The sequence below is a fragment of the Pan troglodytes genome, chromosome 6 (assembly GCF_028858775.2).
Source record: "Pan troglodytes isolate AG18354 chromosome 6, NHGRI_mPanTro3-v2.0_pri, whole genome shotgun sequence".
NCBI classification, from domain to species: Eukaryota; Metazoa; Chordata; class Mammalia; order Primates; family Hominidae; genus Pan; species Pan troglodytes.
In genome coordinates this window covers 9531536-9550811 of record NC_072404.2, presented here as the reverse complement: position 1 = coordinate 9550811, position 19276 = coordinate 9531536, and the positions used below count along the sequence as shown (strand labels likewise).

General features: G+C 41.8%; 1 protein-coding gene across 4 annotated transcripts in view; it reads right to left on the bottom strand.

The window, feature by feature from the left end:
* Positions 1–19276, bottom strand: part of SDK1 (sidekick cell adhesion molecule 1) — a 961868-nt gene that overhangs the window by 666076 nt on the left and 276516 nt on the right. Inside the window, exon 1 of one of the 4 annotated variants that reach the window (XM_063815201.1) lies at positions 17710–18000. The exons of the other annotated variants lie outside the window; for them this stretch is intronic. The gene's annotated coding sequence lies outside the window, so the exon portion shown is untranslated. Of the gene's footprint in view, positions 1–17709; positions 18001–19276 lie in introns of those variants that run through there. 4 annotated transcript variants of the gene reach the window in all.

Sequence of the window (19276 nt, the reverse complement as noted above, 5' to 3'; positions counted from 1 at the left end):
GGGGTTTGAGGTTTCAGTCTCTTTATGACGCTGAAAGAGTGATATGAAAATGGAGAAGCTGACCAAAAGGGGAGCAGTTTTCTCAGTACAAAGTGAACTGTAACTAGATAACATAAACAGACTGTAACATCCTCTTTTTTTTTTTTTTTTGAGACCAAGTCTTACTCTGTCGACCAGGGTGGAGTGCAGTGGTGCGATCTGGGCTCACTGCAAGCTCCGCCTCCCGGGTTCACGCCATTCTCCTGCCTCAGCCTCCCAAGTAGCTGGGACTACAGGTACCCGCCACCACATTCAGCTAATTTTTTTTGTATTTTTAGTAGAGACAGGGTTTCGCCATGTTAGCCAGGATGGTCTCGATCTCCTGACCTCGTGATCCGCCTGCCTCGGCCTCCCAAAGTGCTGGGATTACAGGTGTGAGCCACCGCGCTCAGCCTGTAACCTACTCTTATACCAGTGTTGGTCAATCACAGGCGGCCAGTGTTCAAACTGTGTTCAAGTAAGGCAGACGCTAAGCTGTAACCAATCTAGCTGTTTCTGTACCTGTACTTCACTTCTATCTTTTATGTGCTTTCCTTTTTCTGTTCATAAGTGTTATCTGATGATGTGGCAGCATGAGTCACTCTGAACTTAGGCTAGCCTGGGGACTTCTGATTCCAGAATTAGTCTTTGCTCAATTAAACACTGCTAAATTTTCTTTGTCTGAAGTTCTTCTTTTAACATTTTGATTTCCTTCATGTGAAATTCAAGCACAGGTAATATTTATCTATTTGAAAAGAAATCAGAAAAACGACTGCCTACAGGGATGGAGATTAATTGGAAGGGCATGAGGGAACTTGCAGGGGTGATGGAGATGTTCATCTGGAGTGAGGAGGTGGTTACAAAGTCTATGCATTTGTCAAAACTCACCAGCTTATGCACTTAACATCCATGAAGTTGTTTTCAGACTTCCTGTAAATTTTACCTCAATTAAAAATCCTTAGAGCAGACATCTATCCATTGTTACAGAAATGGAGACACACCTTCCTCAGTCACTGCCTCGAGCAACTTTACCACAATGACTGTGGTCTGTTCTGATGGTCACTGGCACTGTCAGACTTACTCTCTTGTACCAATTATTGTGCTGAGGAGACTGCCTATTACTGAAATTTCATTTCTCCTATTACTGTTTAACTCTCATGCATCCCAGCCAGACGGAAGAGACAGCAAGATGACAGCTTCTGTTACTACCCCTGGAACAATAGACTGAAACGCTCCAAAACGTGGAACTTTTTGAGCACCAACAAAGGAAATGCTCACTGGAGCATTTCAGATTTGGGATTTTTGGATAAAGGATAATTAATCTGTGCTACCTAACAATTATTGAGCATCTACTTCATACCAAGGAGGAAATATTTTAATAAATACTATCTGAAATGTTCCTACAACGACCGCATCAGGTAGATGGTATGACTTAAAAAAAAAAAAAAAAATACCCATTAGACAGGTTAAAACACTGAGCCAGAGTGGTTAGTGTTGACTAGTAACTAGATAATATAAACAGACTGTAACCTCCTTTTTTTTTTTTTTTTTTTTTTTTTTTTTTTTGAGATGAAGTCTTAACTCTGTCGACCAGGCTGGAGTGCAGTGGCGCTATCTGGGCTCACTGCAAGCTCCGCCTCCCGGGTTCACACCATTCTCTAACAATTAGACTCGTTCAAAGTCTAACTTTGAACTCGTAACTTTGACTAGTTCAAAGTCATGCAGGAAGTGGCAGAGTCAAGATCAAACCCCTGTGGTACAAATACTTCCATGATCATGTCACTCTGCCTCACTGCCCCTAAGATTCAGAATGCAAAGTAAAAATGAATAGAATTATAGTTGCATAATTAAATATTATCAGTAGTGCTGGTGAGTTTTATTAAATATATCGAAGGGAACAGTTTATGTTTCTGTTTCAAAAATGAGAAAATATACATACAAATATGCCTCTTACCCAAGACCAAGCAAAGTCCAGATAACTGTTATTAGAAAACCAATCAACGATAATCCATGGAGTAGCTATTAATATATATTTCATGCAGGGGACATTTAATGAATAGGGTAGAAATATATAAATGAATTTATATATAATTTTTTACAAGCAAAATATAAAGTTATGAATAGAGTAGAAGTATATAAATGAATATATATATAATTTATTACAAGCAAAATATCATAAAGTCACCAGTATGGCAGAAAAAACAGTGTTAATTAGCTAGCTGAAAAAGCTCACATTATTCAGGCAAGATTTAAAAAAAAACGTAATCGGGAGAAAATTGGCTGCATCTGACTTCAATCTTCTACGCGTTGCTGAAAACAAATTGGAACTCACTGTGGTGGCAACAAGGGTATTTTCCATCTTTCCAATCACCCATTTTTGTTAAATTAAAACATAAAAGCTAGTAGAGATTAAACCAAACAAAATGAGTGCTCTACACATAAACTTACTAGGAAAACAGTAAACCCTATACATTAATGATGATTTAGCTTTACCTAGAAGTAACATTTTATTTTAATGAGATGCAGGTATGATTCTTTAAGTATGCTTGATTTTAAAACTATCCTCACTCTTGCCCCTCTAAATGAAAGCAGGGACTGATGGTTCTTATATCAGTATTATCTCTAAAACAGTAAGCAATTTTTCTTACAATCAATAGTATATTTAGACTAATAAGCACAGGAAAAATGTTCAATGTCATTAGTCACTGGGAAAATTAAAATCAAAGTCACAATTAATGAGGTAACCCACCCAAACCACCCAGTAAAATGACTAGAATCAAAAAGACAAACAATTACAAGTGTTGGCAAGGATGTGGAGAAATCAGAACCCTCATACATGACAGGCGGCAATGTAAAATGGAAATGGTTTGGCGGTCTCTCAAAATGTTAGCTATCAAGTTACCATACGACCCAGCAATTCCATCCTTAGGTATATACTCAAGAGAAATGAAAACATACATCCACACAAAAACTTGTATTATCAATGCTCATAGCAGCATTATTCATGATAGCCAAAAAAGCAGAAACAACCCAAATGTCTATCAACTGATAAATGGATAAGCAATATGTGGTATATCCGCACACTTTACTAATCTGCAATAAAAAGGAATTCAGGTGTTGACACATGTTGCAACATGGATGAGCCTTGAAAACACTATGTTGAGTGAAACAAGTCAGTGACAAAAACCATCTATGTATGATTACATTAACATAAATGTCCCTAGTAGGCAAATCTATACAAAGTAGGTGAGTGATTACCTGGGAAATAGGGAAGCAGGGCAGAGAGGGAGGAGGAGATAGAGAGTGACTCCTAGTAGGTACATGGTTTCTTTTGGGGATGTTCTAAAATTAGATTATGATGATGGCTGCACAACTCCCTAAACATGTTAAAAATCTTGAATTACACACTTTAAAATGGTGAACCCTATGGCTGTAAATTATATATCAATAAAGTTGTTAAAATGATATATTTAGGAAACAACAGTTTATGCTAGGCATGGTAAGTGCTATTATCTTCATTCTTTTACAAATGAGAAAACGGGCACACAGGGGTTCAGAAAGAGAACACAGCTGCGAAGTGGCAAAGCCAGAACCCGGAACCTGTCTCAAGAGCTTATGTTCTCACCCACTGTGCCATATGCCCTCTTGAGTATACACAGCTTTTTGTTTGGGGGTGTCGCCAGTGGCCAGTGAGCAGGAGGAAGGGAAGGGAGTTTGGAGGGGAATCATCCATCAGTTGACTGAAGCTTGCATATACATTCTTAAAGACTCAAGAGGTTCCCCAGTAAGCATTGGTGCCTATCTTTTAGACCAGGTCCTTAGCTGAGGCTAGTCAATGCAGTACGGCAATAGGAAAGACAAACATCTTGAGAAGCTGTCTTCAAAGTTTTCTTCAAATGAATGATGTTTCAAAACAAGTAGAAGTAGACAAAGATGAGCTGAGCACTTCCAAACCACCAAGGTCTTTCTTTGAGTAAAGCTAGGTTTGGAGAACGGGGCAGCTGATGCATGGTGAAGCTCATCTGCATCACATACTATCCCCAGACCTGGGGGGCAAGAGATTTCAGAAACAGCCCCACCTTGTCCCCAGTGCCCCATGTGCCCTACACCAGAAAGGGAAGCACAGGGGCAGTGCTTCTATGTAGAAATAAGACAAAGGCCACTTTTCAAAAGTCCAGAGGTGCTGAGAAAAGGGCTGCTGCATAAATACATTCTTAAAGTCAAGAAATTAACTTTATGGTGAGTAAGACTCCTTCAAATAGTACCTAACACACTAGCTTACTACTGCAGATACTGCACCAAGTTAAATATGTTCCCCATTAGCAGGACAGAGGCAAAATTCTCATCTGCACCTCCACTGATTTCCACTTGCAACACTCGTTTTGTCCAGGTGTCAGCAATGCGTTTCCACAGATGGGTAATCTTGTCTAGGTACAAGTCCCAGCTGCCCAATGCCCTGCAAGCCTGCAGAGGGCAGGAGGACAAGGACTCCAGGTTATTCACTGGCTGGTTTTCATTTTCACATATTAATCAGCAGTGCATTAAAAACCCATCAGTGTTTCAAAACACAACAAACATATACTTCTTAATAATCAGATCATATGTTAAGGTGTGGCAATCTGAGCAGATTCTGGAGCTGCTAAGATAGAGCAAAGTTCTTTATATAAAGCAGTGACATTTACCCAAGCAGGATTCCCACAGCGTGAGTCCCCACGCTTCATCAGCCTGCTGTGCATTATACAAAGGCATGGAAACGAATGTCTGGTAGCAGTTAGGGAAGGAAACAGAACACCAACATAAGTAAACAGAGGGTAAAATCCAGCTCAGGGAAAAATAAATAAATAACCTTCACTGGGCAGAATTCATCAGCAGCAATACACAAACAGCATCATTAAAATGTCGCAAGAATGACGAGGAGGTAGAGAGAAAGAAAAGGGCAGTGAGCGGAGTGATAATTATCTGGACTATTAAAAGACTTAAAGTAGAAAGCCATTTCTGAAATTTGCACAGGCTAGATCCTTGCATTTTGCAGGGATTCCTTCCCATTTTGCAGGGATTCTGTTATTCTGGAACATCTGAATGTAAGGTGGGGGAGAGGGGAGAAACGGCAATTATATTTTTAAATGGCACATAATCTTTTACGATAGATAGCTGACATTTTATAGTAAGAAATCATTATGATTTCAAACTGTTGGGTGATTCTTATAATGACTTGAGGAGCTCTAAAGAAATAAAGTATCAGCAGGCGGTCAGTCAAACACTAAGAAATTCCTCACTCCACACGCAGTAATCAGGTTGAAATACTTCCTCCATTACTTCCAAAAATAGAGCTGATAGTGATACAAAGGGCTTCCCAGTTTCAAAACTGTAATTTCCACAAATGGTAAAAATATATTCATTTGTTTCTGTATAGAACTATCTGTAGCCTTCTTTGTCATCTGTATCCGGGCATCTAAGAGAAGTCACCTTTTGTGGAAATTTATTGACCCCAGTCCTCTCAAACTTCAGACACCACCCCAGGTTCCCTATATCTGATCCTGATGCACTCAAAGTTTGAGAATCACTAATTTAAAGGTTTGCCTCCCATTGGATAAATTTTGCAAGTACTTTAAAAATGAGCTTCATGTTTAAAATGCAAACAAAAGCAATATATGAACACCTCTGCACATATACACACATGCCCCACACGAGTGCAAAGAATACAAATAGCTTCCAGCGGCCATGGGCCCACAGTGACCATTAACACTTCCCACCCATCAACGTACAGCAGACCCACTGCAAATCTACCAAGATATAAACTAAAAAGGCACTGGTCACATGTTCTTTCAAAGGAAGAGGCCCCAGTGATTACTGCAATTTGTTTTTCTGAATGTCAATGTGAACAGCCAGTGCAAAATATTTCTTTAATTTTATGACTTTCACAACGTGGCCAAAGCCGAAACCTCTGTGCAGACACATAAAGGACATCCAGGCAGGAATTAATAATGGGAAGATCTCCCCTAGGCGGCCAGTGATCCTTCCCAGGTCAATCAGATGAAAGTACTAAATTAACAGCGAGGTCATGCTGTGCCCTGCAGGCTCAGAGCAGTTTAAAAAGGGGCTACTGGGAGGTTTCAAAAACTTAGGTCCTGGCACTCAGTATTATGACACTGCAAAAGGAAAAAGGTAATCCTTATACTAACTGCCATCTGACACATAAAAACATTAAAGATAAAGGTTAACACCTTGAACTGCCTACAGGTTGATATGAGCTGCCTTCATCAGAGTATCACAACCTTAAAGTTAAAATGTTAAAATACAGGAATCTACCTTTAAACAAATAATATGATTAAAGAATGATTATAATATAAACCGTTGTTCTTAACTTTGCACATTAGGATCTCCTGAGGAGTTTTTTAAATGCTCTACCAGCCTGGGCAACATGGCAAAACTCCATGTCTGCAAAAAATACAAAAATTAGCCACGTGTGGTGGCACATGCCAGTAGTCTCACCTACTTGGGAGGCTGAGGCAGGAGGATCGCTTGAGCCTGGGAGGTCAAGGCCACAGTAATCTACGATCATGCCACTGCACTCCAGCCTGGGGGACAGAGCAAGACCAGTCCTTAAAAAAAAAAAAAAAAAAAAAAAAAAAAAAAGTGCTATACCCAGCTCTCACTGCAGACCCATTAAATCTAAAGGTCCAGCAGTGAGGCTCTGGTATCAGTATTTTTAAGGTTTCCCTTGTGAATTAAATGTGCAGCTAAGGATGAGACTATTAAAAGGAACTGGAGGATACCACATACATTTATTTGAAATTTTCAATCTTCCCCAAAATATCTTTAGACTTTTCATTTTAATTAATAGATTTCTGTTGCCCAATGCAAGGAATTACTGTGATTTAGTGATTTCAAACTTATTAGCATTCACATTTTAGAAGCTAAATGAAATATCTTAAATCGTCAATTTACTTGTTGGTATAGTTTGTCATTAAATTTGTTACGTGATGTAAAACTAAAAAATCTTTGTTCTGCAGAGTGTGATTTTCCAATTTATCCATAATTTGTCTTTGCTATTGTATTTTGTCTATAGTATTATTCATTCACACTTCAAAGCAAAAAAAAAAAAAAATGGGAACAGGAAAGGAGGTGAAAGTTGAAATATATCCATTTCTTTACATCAAATCCACTAAAATTCAACTTCTACTCCAGTATCCATAACAGAAAACTGAAGAAACATAAAGAAACTGATCCCAAAGGTTTGGGAGCACAGCCTGAGGCTACCTGCTATAAGCTTTACATTCCAATTTTAGTTTTCAATTTTATAAGTCTGTAATCGTGTATCATCTATCCCCTAACACATATGTATTTACACTAATAGGAAAACTAATTTTCCAATCACTGTAACTCTCACGTATATCCTGGCCTAGCACCCTGTAAAGAGCTCAGGAAGCACATGACTCAGGTCAAGTGCAGGCTGTGACATGCACAGCACAGACTCTGCATAACCTCAACATTCCATTTGTTATTGCTTATTACTTGGCTTATTCCTCACAGTCTGGGTATTATGCAAATATTATAACTGTCTTCTGATATGGTTTGTCTGTGTCCCCACCCAAATCTCATCTTGGATTGCAGCTCCCATAATCCCCATGTGTCATGAGGGACCCAGTGGGAGGCAATCGAATCATGTGGGTGGTTTTTTCCCATGCTGTTCTCATGACAGTGAGTCCTCAAAGATCTGATGGTTTTATAAAGGGCAGTTCCTCTGCACATGCTCTCTTGCCTGCCTCCATTTAAGACGTGTCTGTATTCCTCCTTTGCCTTCCACCATGATTGTGAGGCCTCCCCAGCCATGTGGAACTATGAGTCCATTAAACTTCTTTTCTTTATAAATTACCCAGTCTCAGGTATTTCTTCATGCAATATGAAAATGTACTTCCAAAAATGGTGCTCACAGCAGCCAATAGTAATATACACAAAACCTAAAAGACATGGGGAGGCGCCATGGAGGTGGTGCTGGTGCACAGGAAGAGTCTGTGCACTGACATCAAAAGACCCACACCACCTGTGAGATAAGTACCGATCGATGTCAAAAGGCCCATGACAACTGGGAGATCAGTACTGACGTCAACAGGCCCACGCCTACTGTGAGATCAGTACTGACGTCAAAAGGCCAACACCACCTGTGAGATCAGTACTGACATCAAAGAGTCCACACCAACTGTGAGATCAGTACCAACGTCAAAAGCTCCACGCCAACTGTGAGATCAGTACTGACGTCAAAAGGCCCACATTAACTGTGAAATCAGTTTCCAAATCTCTAAAAAGGGGGTAATAATTTCTCCCTGCTGAGTTGCAGAATTGACTTGATGTCCGTAAAACAGCTGTTAGCTAATATTGATCTAATATGAATACAAATTATCTCCTGTCCCCACATCTGATTCACTGCTCCATGTCAAGATACTAAAATCCTAAATAAAAAAGCAGCTTCTTTTGTAGTATATAACAACTTCGATCTCATTTTTGATAAGCCAAAACACATAAAAATGACTATGAAGAGAAAGGAAAGCAGAGTAAATAAAATGCTTTGATTCTTTGATTTCTTTTATTTGCATCATCCAAAGTAGTGATGCAAAGTAGCTTTACGCTTTTATCAATTTTCTCACATATAATAAACTATTTTATTCTAGAACTGATAGCAAGGAGAAACTAAATCAACCCAATACAGATGTTGATAAAACCTGTTCAATTTAAAATAATTCCATCAGTGAGGTGCCCAAAAGGTCTCCCTAAATCTTTTCCAACATCTTTCTCACACTTAACATTAAGCCACTGACTGAAGAGACTTTCATCACCTCAACAATGAATCTAGGAACGCACCCTGCAGGATCGCAGGACCTGGCACCTGTCCAGCACATTCAACATCCTCTCACACCTCACAGAAGAAAAACTAAATGCTTCAAGCTAGGGGGCTTTCAGAGGTGAATTTTCTGAACCAGAAACTTTGTGTCTGCTGTTTTTTGTTTCTAATCTGACATAAACTGCAACACAATTTAGCATAGCCTTTACTCGTTAGTATACAACTAAAAGACTGTCGTAAACAAACTTAATAAATATCTGCAGACTAAAAATAAATGCTTCTGAAAATATGACGTTATTAATCTGATGTTATAAATTTCATAGCTAGGCTTTTCACCAAATCCCTCTTGACCTAAGTAACAGGTATGCTTTGCTTGAAGAAACCTTATATTTGACTGACAAATCAAATTGTAATAAGTCACTTAATTTCTCTGTAACTCAGCTCCCTTACCTGTAAAATGAGAATGGCAGAATACAGGACTCGTAGATCCACAAAAGATTGACCTAGGGTTCCTTGAAATGCTGAACATCCCTACTACATTTGAAATAAGATTCAATTTACAAAGAATTGATTTACCCGCAGCTTTTCAAGAGCAAGCCTATATTGGCATAGACACAAGTCTATTGGATCAATGAACCATCCAACACATGTTTACTGAACATTTAGTACATGGAAAGCAATTGTGTCAGCTACTGAGAACACACAGGAGAAGATCTGGCCCCTGCCCTGGAGTAGCTTACAATTTAGATGTGGAGAGCTGATGTCTACCCATGGAAAGCTGGATAACACTCAACAAAGGCCAAGGGGCAGTGTACTTTTGTCAACTTGAGTGGGCCACGGGGTGCCCAGATACTTAATTAAACATCATCCTTGGGTGTGTCTGTGAAGATATTTCCGGAGGAGATCAGCATCTGAATTGGTGAACTGAGTAAAACAGACGGCCATCCCCGATGTAGGTGGGGATCGTCCAGTCCATTGGGGGCAGAAAAAGCGGACGAAGGTTGGATTCACACTGCCTTCTCTCTTCTTGACAGCTCAATCGGGAACATCAATCTTCTCCTGTACTTGGCACTCCTGGTTCTTAGGCCTTTAGACTCATACTGGAATCTGTACCCTTGGCTCTCTGGCTCTAACACTCCTGAACTACACCACCAGCTTGCCTGGGTCTCCACTTTGCAGCTGATAGATCATGGGCCTTCTCAGCCTCCATAATCACATAAGCCAACACCTTCTAATAAATCTCTTTAGACACACACACACACACACACACACACACACACACACACACACACACACGTTCTGTTTCTCTGGAGAATCTTGACTAATACAAACAGCAAATGTTTAAAATCTCAAACTCTAAATCCCCTCTGACCCTCAATTTCTCCTCTGTCTTTGGCCTCAAATTGACTGCTAAATTCTTAGTTCTTTCCTTTTCCCTAGGTCCACAGCAAAGTTCTGTTAGGACTTAGCCACTGTTTCTGGACCCTTTCAACAAAGGTTTTCACACATGCCCAAGAATCACTCTCTGACAGGGCCTCAGCCCAAAGCCCAGATGTCTGCACTGTGCCCAGGGTCCTTCTTCCTCCTCCTCCACCTCAAGTTAGCACTATGCTGTCTGCTTCACCACAATGCCTGCTAACTCTGTATGCACTCTCAATGCTTACCAAAAAAATCTCTTACAGAACCCTTAATACGCTGGCTCTCACAACAGCTCCAGCACATGTCACCTCCCTGCTCAAGTGGCAGCTTCTGTCTTCAGTGAGTGCTTTCCCCTTGCCCCCAAAACATAAAGACATCCCACATGATACCCAGATGACAGTTAAGGCTACTCTGTCCTTAGACACTGTAACAAAATTGCTTCTGTCCTCTATTTCTTTTTTTTTTTTTTTTTTTGAGACGGAGACTTGCTCAGTCGCCCAGGCTGGAGTGCAGTGGCACGATCTCAGCTCACTGCAACCTCCACCTCCCGGGTTCATGTCATTCTCCTGCCTCAGCCTCCCGAGTAGCTAGGACTACAGGCGCCCGCCACAATGCCCAGCTTTTTTTTTTTTTTTTTTTGTATTTTTTGTAGAGACAGGGTTTCACAGTGTTAGCCAGGATGGTCTCGATCTCCTGACCTCGTGATCCACCCACCTCGGCCTCCCAAAGTGCTGGGATTACAGGCGTGAACCACCGCGCCCGGCCCTGTCCTCTATTTCTATATATCATGGGGGGTCTCGAGCCCTCCTCAATTTGCTGTGAATTCCTAAGAAACACATTCTCAAGGTCACCTCCACTGGGTGCACTTCCTCCCACTCATGACTCCTGGCCTAGGGCGGGCTCTTTCGGAGGTCTATGTTGACCCAGTAACTTAGCCCATTTTGTATGACTTAAATCCTACCTCTCTTCCTTTCCACCAAGACACTCACCCAAGGCACCTCTGGGTGTGGCACACTACACTGAGAGTTAGGCAATGGTGAAGCCCTCAGCGCTCTCTCCCCCAGCGACTCTACACACCTCCCTGCTTCTCTCCTGGGCCAGCCCCACCATCAAAGGCAATTCCTCTTCCTTTACTTAGCACAGCAATGTAGCTCTCTTCCACTCAATCAGCTCTGCAGCCCACATTTGCATATCCGAAAGCTCATTAGTGTTTTGCTGACACAAAGAGCCACATACTGTGTCTCCTTTAGCAACAAAGAAATGGTAGAGGCCCTGAGATGTCAGTCTTACTTCTAATCTCTTTCCCTCCCTTCTTGGAAAATGGAAAAGAGAAACAGATTTATTTCCTCGCTGACAAAAATTATACCACGTTTAGAGGCAAAAGTGGCACACCTGTCTTTAGATTTCTCCCCCATTTCATCTCTTATGCTGTGCTCAATCCTGATGTACTGTCTAGCAACCACCCTTCTTCCCTCCCCTACCAAACTCCCGTCTCTTAGAGCCACCTCAGCACACCTGCTGTATGCCCCCTCTGTTCTCTGTTACCACTGACCATGTACCTCAGGAATCCAGGACCCTGATCAATTTCCTTCTTCATGACCCTCTTCCTCTTCCTCTTCTTCTTCAGGGTTCTTGCAGCTCTGTGCCCTGGCACTCCACTCCTCCAGCTACCATCAGTCCTTTATCAAGAGCGCTTCCTTCTCTCTTTCCATGCTTAATGTTGTCATCTCTTTTTTCTACCTATCCCCTCAACTTATGCAGCCTATACGCTCATTCTTTCATCAATTATCTCTATGAGACCTACTCTTAAATCCATTACTCTAGCTTTATTACAAGTTCTGATTCACTTCATCAACTACCTGTTTCCTCTCCTTATTTTATTTCTTGTCTGGTCTATTACAAAACCGGCCACTCTTAAAGCTCAATGTCTGAGTTCAGCCTACGTAGCCATTTTCCAAAGTTAGTCTGTGAAACACCCGTCTCTAGCACTCAATCAGAGTCTATTTTTGCTCAGATCCTGTGGAAAACAGAGGCTGAGGCAAGGATTACATGCTGATGTTTTATTTCGGAAGTACAAAACTAGGGCAGCAGGATGTAGGGAAACAGGCCCAGGAAGCAAGGAAAAATGTGAGGTAGTGGATCACTCAAAACGTGAAGTTGGCTGGGCGCGGTGGCTCACGTCTGTAATCCCAGCACTTTGGGAGGCCAAGGAGGGCAGATTACGAGGTCAGGAGATCGAGACCATCCTGGCTAACACGGCGAAACTCCGTCTCCGCTAAAAATACAAAAAAATTATCCAGGTGCAATGGCAGGCACCTGTAGTCCCAGCTACTCGGGAGGCTGAGGCAGCAGAACGGCGTGAACCCGGGAGGCGGAGCTTGAAGTGAGCCCAGATCGCGCCACTGCACTCCAGCCTGGGGGACAGCGAGACTCCATCTCAAAAAAAAAAAAAAAAACGTGAAGTCATGGGTCATCCCAATTTCAGAAAGGGCACAGACCCAAAAACACACCAGCTCACTCAGCGGACACGCCCAAGCACGTGCGACTTCTCTGCAAAGTTCTCAGAAGGCAGCATACCTTGGAGCAGTCCGTGGAACAAGAAAGAATGGGAAAGCACCTGGCCAGGATCCTTCCTGGTTCCCATTGATAAACGTTCAACTCTCAAGGAGCTGCCCCACAGGGGACTTCCAGGTGGGGCCAGGCAGCCCTTGGTGGCCGCTCAACAACCCTGTTTGCAGCACTTTATCCAAGTCCAGAAACGAAGGGAAAGCTCAATCAGAATAGGGTCCAGAATGAGGGGTCATGTGGGGCTTGAAGGGATGGGGTTTCACGTGAAACTAGGCAGGGAACGCCAGGCAAGGATGAAGCAGCCAAGGAAATCCAAAGAGGTGCATTAGGTTTGTATTCAACTAGATCTCATGGTCAAATACGTTTGGAGATAACACAACATAGCCCCTCCTACATTCACAAAGCATATTAAAGGCCCTAAGAAGCCTTACAGCAAGCACCTGTTTATTCCCAAATTCATATAAGCACAGAATCTTTTTACAATACCCCAAAATAGGTTTGCAAAAACATACTAAGGGAATAAGTATTCAAATCGATTTCTTTCCCCTGCTGTACAAACTTCAAACACTTCTCCCTGGCACCTTACATTGGCATTCCGTTCCCTCCCGGAATGGTGTGGAGTGGGGGTGGAGTCTGACCCCAAACTGGGGTTCCAGCCTTATTCCTTCCTGGTCTGCTGATACGGGACCTTCACTCCAAGCAAACAAGGCCTCTCTGTGCTCCACAAGGTCCCATGCTTTCTTCTGCTGTTATTGTTCCCTCCACTTGAAATGCCTGCCACCTTCTTTCTCCGGTGAAATAAATTCTACTGTTGCAGATGCCGCCCTCTCGGTGGCATTCACAGGACCCTGCAAGCAGGTGGACGCAGTCTTCCTGACCATGCCTTCTGTGGCATGCCACGCCTCTCAGGGGGCACCTGGGACTCCTGCCTCTTACTACTTGCTTTATTTCCCTCTCCAAAGTGTAGAAGCACAGATGCCAGAGACTGATATGTTATTCATTTCTGTATCTCAAAGAACTCCCCAAGTAGAGGGTTTTGTACTTACTAGTTACTCAGTGAATGATAAAGAAATCAGTGCTATGAACTAGACAGATGCAACCTCTCAAGATCTAAATACAGATGTGGATTCCAATGTCTTAGCTCCTCACATATTTCCAGCGATGGTTTACTGACTCTCCTTGTGTTCTAATACTGTTCCAAACAGAAGCTGAGTTCAAGGTAAATAAAATATCCTTTATGAATCACTCACCTTTAAGAGCAATTTGGCACCAGAAGAGGAAAGTTTCTAAATGGTAACATAATGCACTGAAAATTTGTTTACTAAGAAAGCAGTTTACTCCCAGAAAGATGGAGAATGTTATTTTAGAGCAGGAACTGCCAAATTTACATACTCTCAGGCATAAATGATAATCCTCATTAGCCCGAGAGCTGTAAACAAGGTCGAGCTGCTGCATGGCCTACACGCAGGAACCAGCTGGAGGCCTGCAGAGTGTTGACACCGATACCTCCGGTCTCCAACATCAGTTTCCTCGTCCAAATGCTTTTACTCCCATCCCTACCCCTGCTCTCTGCGTTTAGGACTAGGCCTGGGTCACAGAAGGAAGGACCTTGGGAATGCACTCTGCAGCACACTTCGGAGTTCTAGATGCATGATCATTACCTCTGCGATGGCTTGGTTATCTGCCCCCCTTTCCCTACACACAGTTCTCTTCCACTCAGCATCTCTGAGGTCTTAATGATAAAGTTGTTGCCATGCTCTGAGTTGGAAAATAGCAGGGAGGGGGTGCTGGGGAAGACTAAAGGCTGGAGAGCCTGGAGAACGTGAAAGGGAACTCTATTTCCTTTATTCGGAAAATTACAATGAGGAATTAAGTCCCTGAAGTCTCAGACTAGCCCTGATGGTACCTTTTTTTTTTTTTTTTAACTTTAGTTTAGGTTCAGGGCTACATGTGCAGGTTTGTTATGTAAGCTCATGTCACGAGGGTTCATTACATAGATTACTTTGTTACCCAGGTACAAAGCCTAGTACCCAACAGTTATTTTTCTTATCATTTCCCTCCTCCCACCCTCCACCTTCCACGACACTGGGGCCTACTTGAGAGTGGAGGCCTACCTGAGGGAGACCTACCTGAGACAGACCTACCTGAGACAGACCTACCTGAGGGAGACCTACCTGAGGGAGATGTACCTGAGGGAGGCTTCCACCCTCAAGTAGGCCCCGGTGTCTGTTCCCCTCTATGTGTCCATGTGTTCTCACCATTTAGCTCCCACTTACGAGAATATGTGATATTTGGTTTTCTGTTCCTGTGTTAGTTTGCTAAGGAAGATGGCCTCCAGCTTCACCCATGTCCCTGCAAAGGATACAATCTCATTCTATTTTATGGCCGCATAATATTCTGTGGTGTATATGTACCACATTTTCTTTATCCAGTCTAACATTGATGAGCATTTAGGTTGATTCCATGTCTTTGCTATTGTGAATACTGCTGCAATGAATATACATGTATATGTGTCTTTGTCGTAGAACGATTTACATTCCTTTGGGTATATACCCATTAATGGGATTCCTGGGTTGAATGGCAGTTCTGTTTTTAGCTCTTTGAGGAATCACCACACTGCTTTCCACAATGGTTTAACTAATTTACCCTCCCCACAACAGTGTGTAAGTGCTCCCCTTTCCCCACAACCTGGTCCACATCCGTTATTTTTTGAGTTTTAATGATAACCATTCTGACTAATGTGAGATGGCATCTCATTGTAGTTTTGATTTGCATTTCCCTAGTGATCAGTGATATTGAGCTTTTATCATATGCTTGTTGGCTGCATATGTCTTCTTTTGAAAAGTTTCTGTTCATGTCCTTTGCCCACTAATTGATAATAGTGATTAGCATCTGTCTAGTTCATAGCACTGATTTATCATATTCCATTAATAGGTTTTTTTTGTAAATTTAAGTTCCTTATAGACACTGGATATACCTTTGTCAGATACATAGTTAGCCAATATTTTCTCCTATTCTACAGATTGTCTGCATACTCTGTTGATAGTTTAATTTGCTCCGCAAAAGCTATTAAGTTTAATTAGATCCCATTTGTCAACTTTTGCTTTTGGTGCAATTGTTTTCAGCATCTTCATCATACAATTAACGCCAGTTCTTATGTCCAGAATGGTAATGCATAGATTGTCTTCCAGGGTTTTGTTTTGGGTTTTTTTGTTTGTTTGTTTGTTTTTTGAGATGGAGTCTTGCTCTATAACCTAGGCTGGAATGTGGTGGTGCAATCTCGGCTCATCTGCAACTTCTGCCTCTCCAGTTCAAGTGATTCTCCTGCCTCAGCCTCCCGAGTAGCTGGGACTACAGGCGCATACCACCACATCCAGCCTATTTTTTGTATTTTTAGTGGAGATGGGGTTTCATGGTGTTAGCCAAGATCGTCTCAATCTCTTGACCTCATGCTCCGCCTGCCTCAGTCTCCCAAAATGCTGGGATTACAGGCGTGAGCCACCACGCCCAGCCCATCTTCCAGAGTTTTTATAGTTTTGGGTTTTACATTTAAGTCTTTAATCCACCTTGAGTTGATTTTTTTACATGGTGTAAAAAAATCCCCTGCATATGCCTAGTCAGTTATCCCAGCACCATTTATTGAATAGGGAATCCTCTCCCCATTTCTTGTTTTTGTCAGCTTTGTCAAAGATCAGATGGTTCTAGGTGTGATGGCCTTATTTCTGGGTACTCTATTCTGTTCCATTGTTCTATGTGTCTGTCTTTGTACAAGTACCATACTGTTCTGGTTACTGTAGCCCTGTAGTATAATTTGAAGTCAGGTAACATGATGCCTCCAGCTTTGCTCTTTTTGTTTAGGATTGCCTTGGCTATTCAGGTTCTTTTTTGGTTCCATGTGAATTTTAAAATAGTTATTTCTAGTTTTGTGAAGAATGTTATTGGTAGTTTGATAGGAATAGCATTGAATCTGTATATTGCTTTGGGTATTATGGCCATTTTAATGATACTGATTCTTCCTAACCATGACTATGAAATATTTTTCTATTTGTTTGTGTCATCTCTGAATTCTTTGAACAGTGTTTTGTAATTCTCCTTGTAGAGATCTCTTGGCTCCCTGGTTAGCTGTACTTCTAGGTATTACATTATGTTTGTGGCTATTGAGAATGGGATTGCATTCCCTACTTGGCTCTCAGCTTGGATGTTGTTGGTGTATAGGAATGCTAATGATTTTCATACACTGATTTTGTATCCTGAAACTTCGCTGAAATTGTTTATCAGCTGAAGAACACTTTGGGCCAAGATGACGACTCACCCAAGGCACCTCTGGGTGTGGCAGACTTTACCCAGTTTTTTTATGTAGAATCATGTCACCTGCAAACAAAGGATACTTTGACTTCCTCTCTCTTTGGATGCCCTTTCTTTGCCTGTTTTTACCTCTTTGGGGAATTGCAACACTGCTTTCCAAATGGTTTAATTTACATTCCAACTGACAGGGTGTAAGTGTTCCCTTGTCTCCACAACCAGGACTGGCCAGGACTTCCAACACCATCTTGAATAGGATTGGTGAGACAGGGCATCCTTGTCTTCAGCCAGTTTTCAAAGGGAATGCTTCCAGCTTTTGCCCATTCAATATGATGTTGGCTGTGGGTTTGTCATAGATGGCTCTTATTATTTTGAGGTTTTCCTTCAACACCTAGTTTATTGATAGTTTTTAACTTGAAGGGATATTGAGTTTTATCAAAAGCCTTTTCTGCACCTATTGAGATAATCACATGATTTTTGTCTTTAGTTCTGTTTATGTAATGAATCACATTTACTGATTTGCATATGTTGAACCAACCTTGCATCCCAGGGATAACGCCTACCTGATCATGGTGGATTCCTTTTGTGCTGCTGGACTTGGTTTGCAGGTATTTTGTTGCAGATATTTCCATCAACGTTCATCAAGGATATTGGCCTAAAGTCATTTTTTTCTGCATCTCTGCCAGGTTTTGGTATCAGGATGATGCTGCCTTATAGAATGACTTGGGGAGGAATCCCTCCTCCTCAATTTATTGGAATAGTTTCAGTAGAAGATAGTACTCTCATAAGCCCCCTTTATATAGGAAAAGTTGTTGCAGGAAGTCAGGGACACCAAACAGAGGGACCAGCTGGAGCTGCGGCAGAGGAACATAAATTGTGAAGATTTCATGGACACTTATCACTTCCCTAATAATACTCTTATAATTTCTTACACCTGTCTTACTTTAATCTCTTAATCCTGTTATTTTCATAAACTGAGGATGTATGTCACCTCAGGTCCACTTTGATTGGGTTAACTGTACAAATTGATTGTAAAACATGTGTGTTTGAACAATATGAAATCAGTGCACCTTGAAAAAGAACAGAATAACAGCGATTTTAGGGAACAAGGGAAGACAACCGTAAGGTCTGACTGCCTGTGGGGTGAGGCAAAAAGAGCCGTATTTGTCTTCCTGCAGAGAGCCTATAAACGGATGTGCAAGCAGGAGAGGTGTTGCTAAATTCTTTTCCTAGCAAGGAATATTAAGACCCTAAGAAAAGAATTGCATTCCTGGGGGGTGGTCTATAAACGGCTGCTGTGGGAGTGTCTGTCTTATGCGGTTGAGATAAGGACTGAAATACACCCTGGTCTCCTGCAGTACCCTCAGGCTTACTAGGACTGGGAAACCCTGCACTAGTAAATTCGAGGTCAGACTGGTTTTCTGCTCTCGAATCCTGTTTTCTGTTAAGATGTTTGTTAAGACAATACGTGCACAGCTGAACATAGACCCTTATCAGTAGTTCTGTTTTGCCTTGTCCTGTTTCCGCAGAAGCATGTGATCTTAGTTCTCCTTTTTGCCCTTTGAAGCATGTGATCTTTGTGACCTACTCCCTGTTCTTGCACCCCCTCCCCTTTTGAAATCCTTAATAAAACTTGCTGGTTTTGCGGCTCAGGTGGGCATCACAGTCCTACCGATATGTGATGTCACCCCCGGCGGCCCAACTGTAAAATTCCTCTCTTTGTATGCTAATGGAAAATAGAAAGAACCTATGTTGAAATATTGGGGGTGGGTTCCCCTGATAAAAAAGTAATGCAAATTAGAGAGAGAAAATATACAAGATGAATACAAAAAAACAGGGGAAGGAGGAAAAGAAAGAAACACTGCCACCTCTCTCACTATAAGTTGAGTGGAAAGAATAAATTTCACTAGTCTCTCAGCTCTTGCTCCTTCTAATCATTTCTCTAAGAGCTCCAGGTTCCTTTAAACCACATCAGCAATGCAGTCACCGCACACCTCTAAGGCGTACGGACATGACAGGAGCTGCCAGGCAATGCAGGAGATGAGGAAGTTAGAGTTTCTGCCCTCAGGAAGCTTCTAACATGGTTGGGGGACAATATGACCATACAAAAGCTGAATGCAAGCCAGTGCA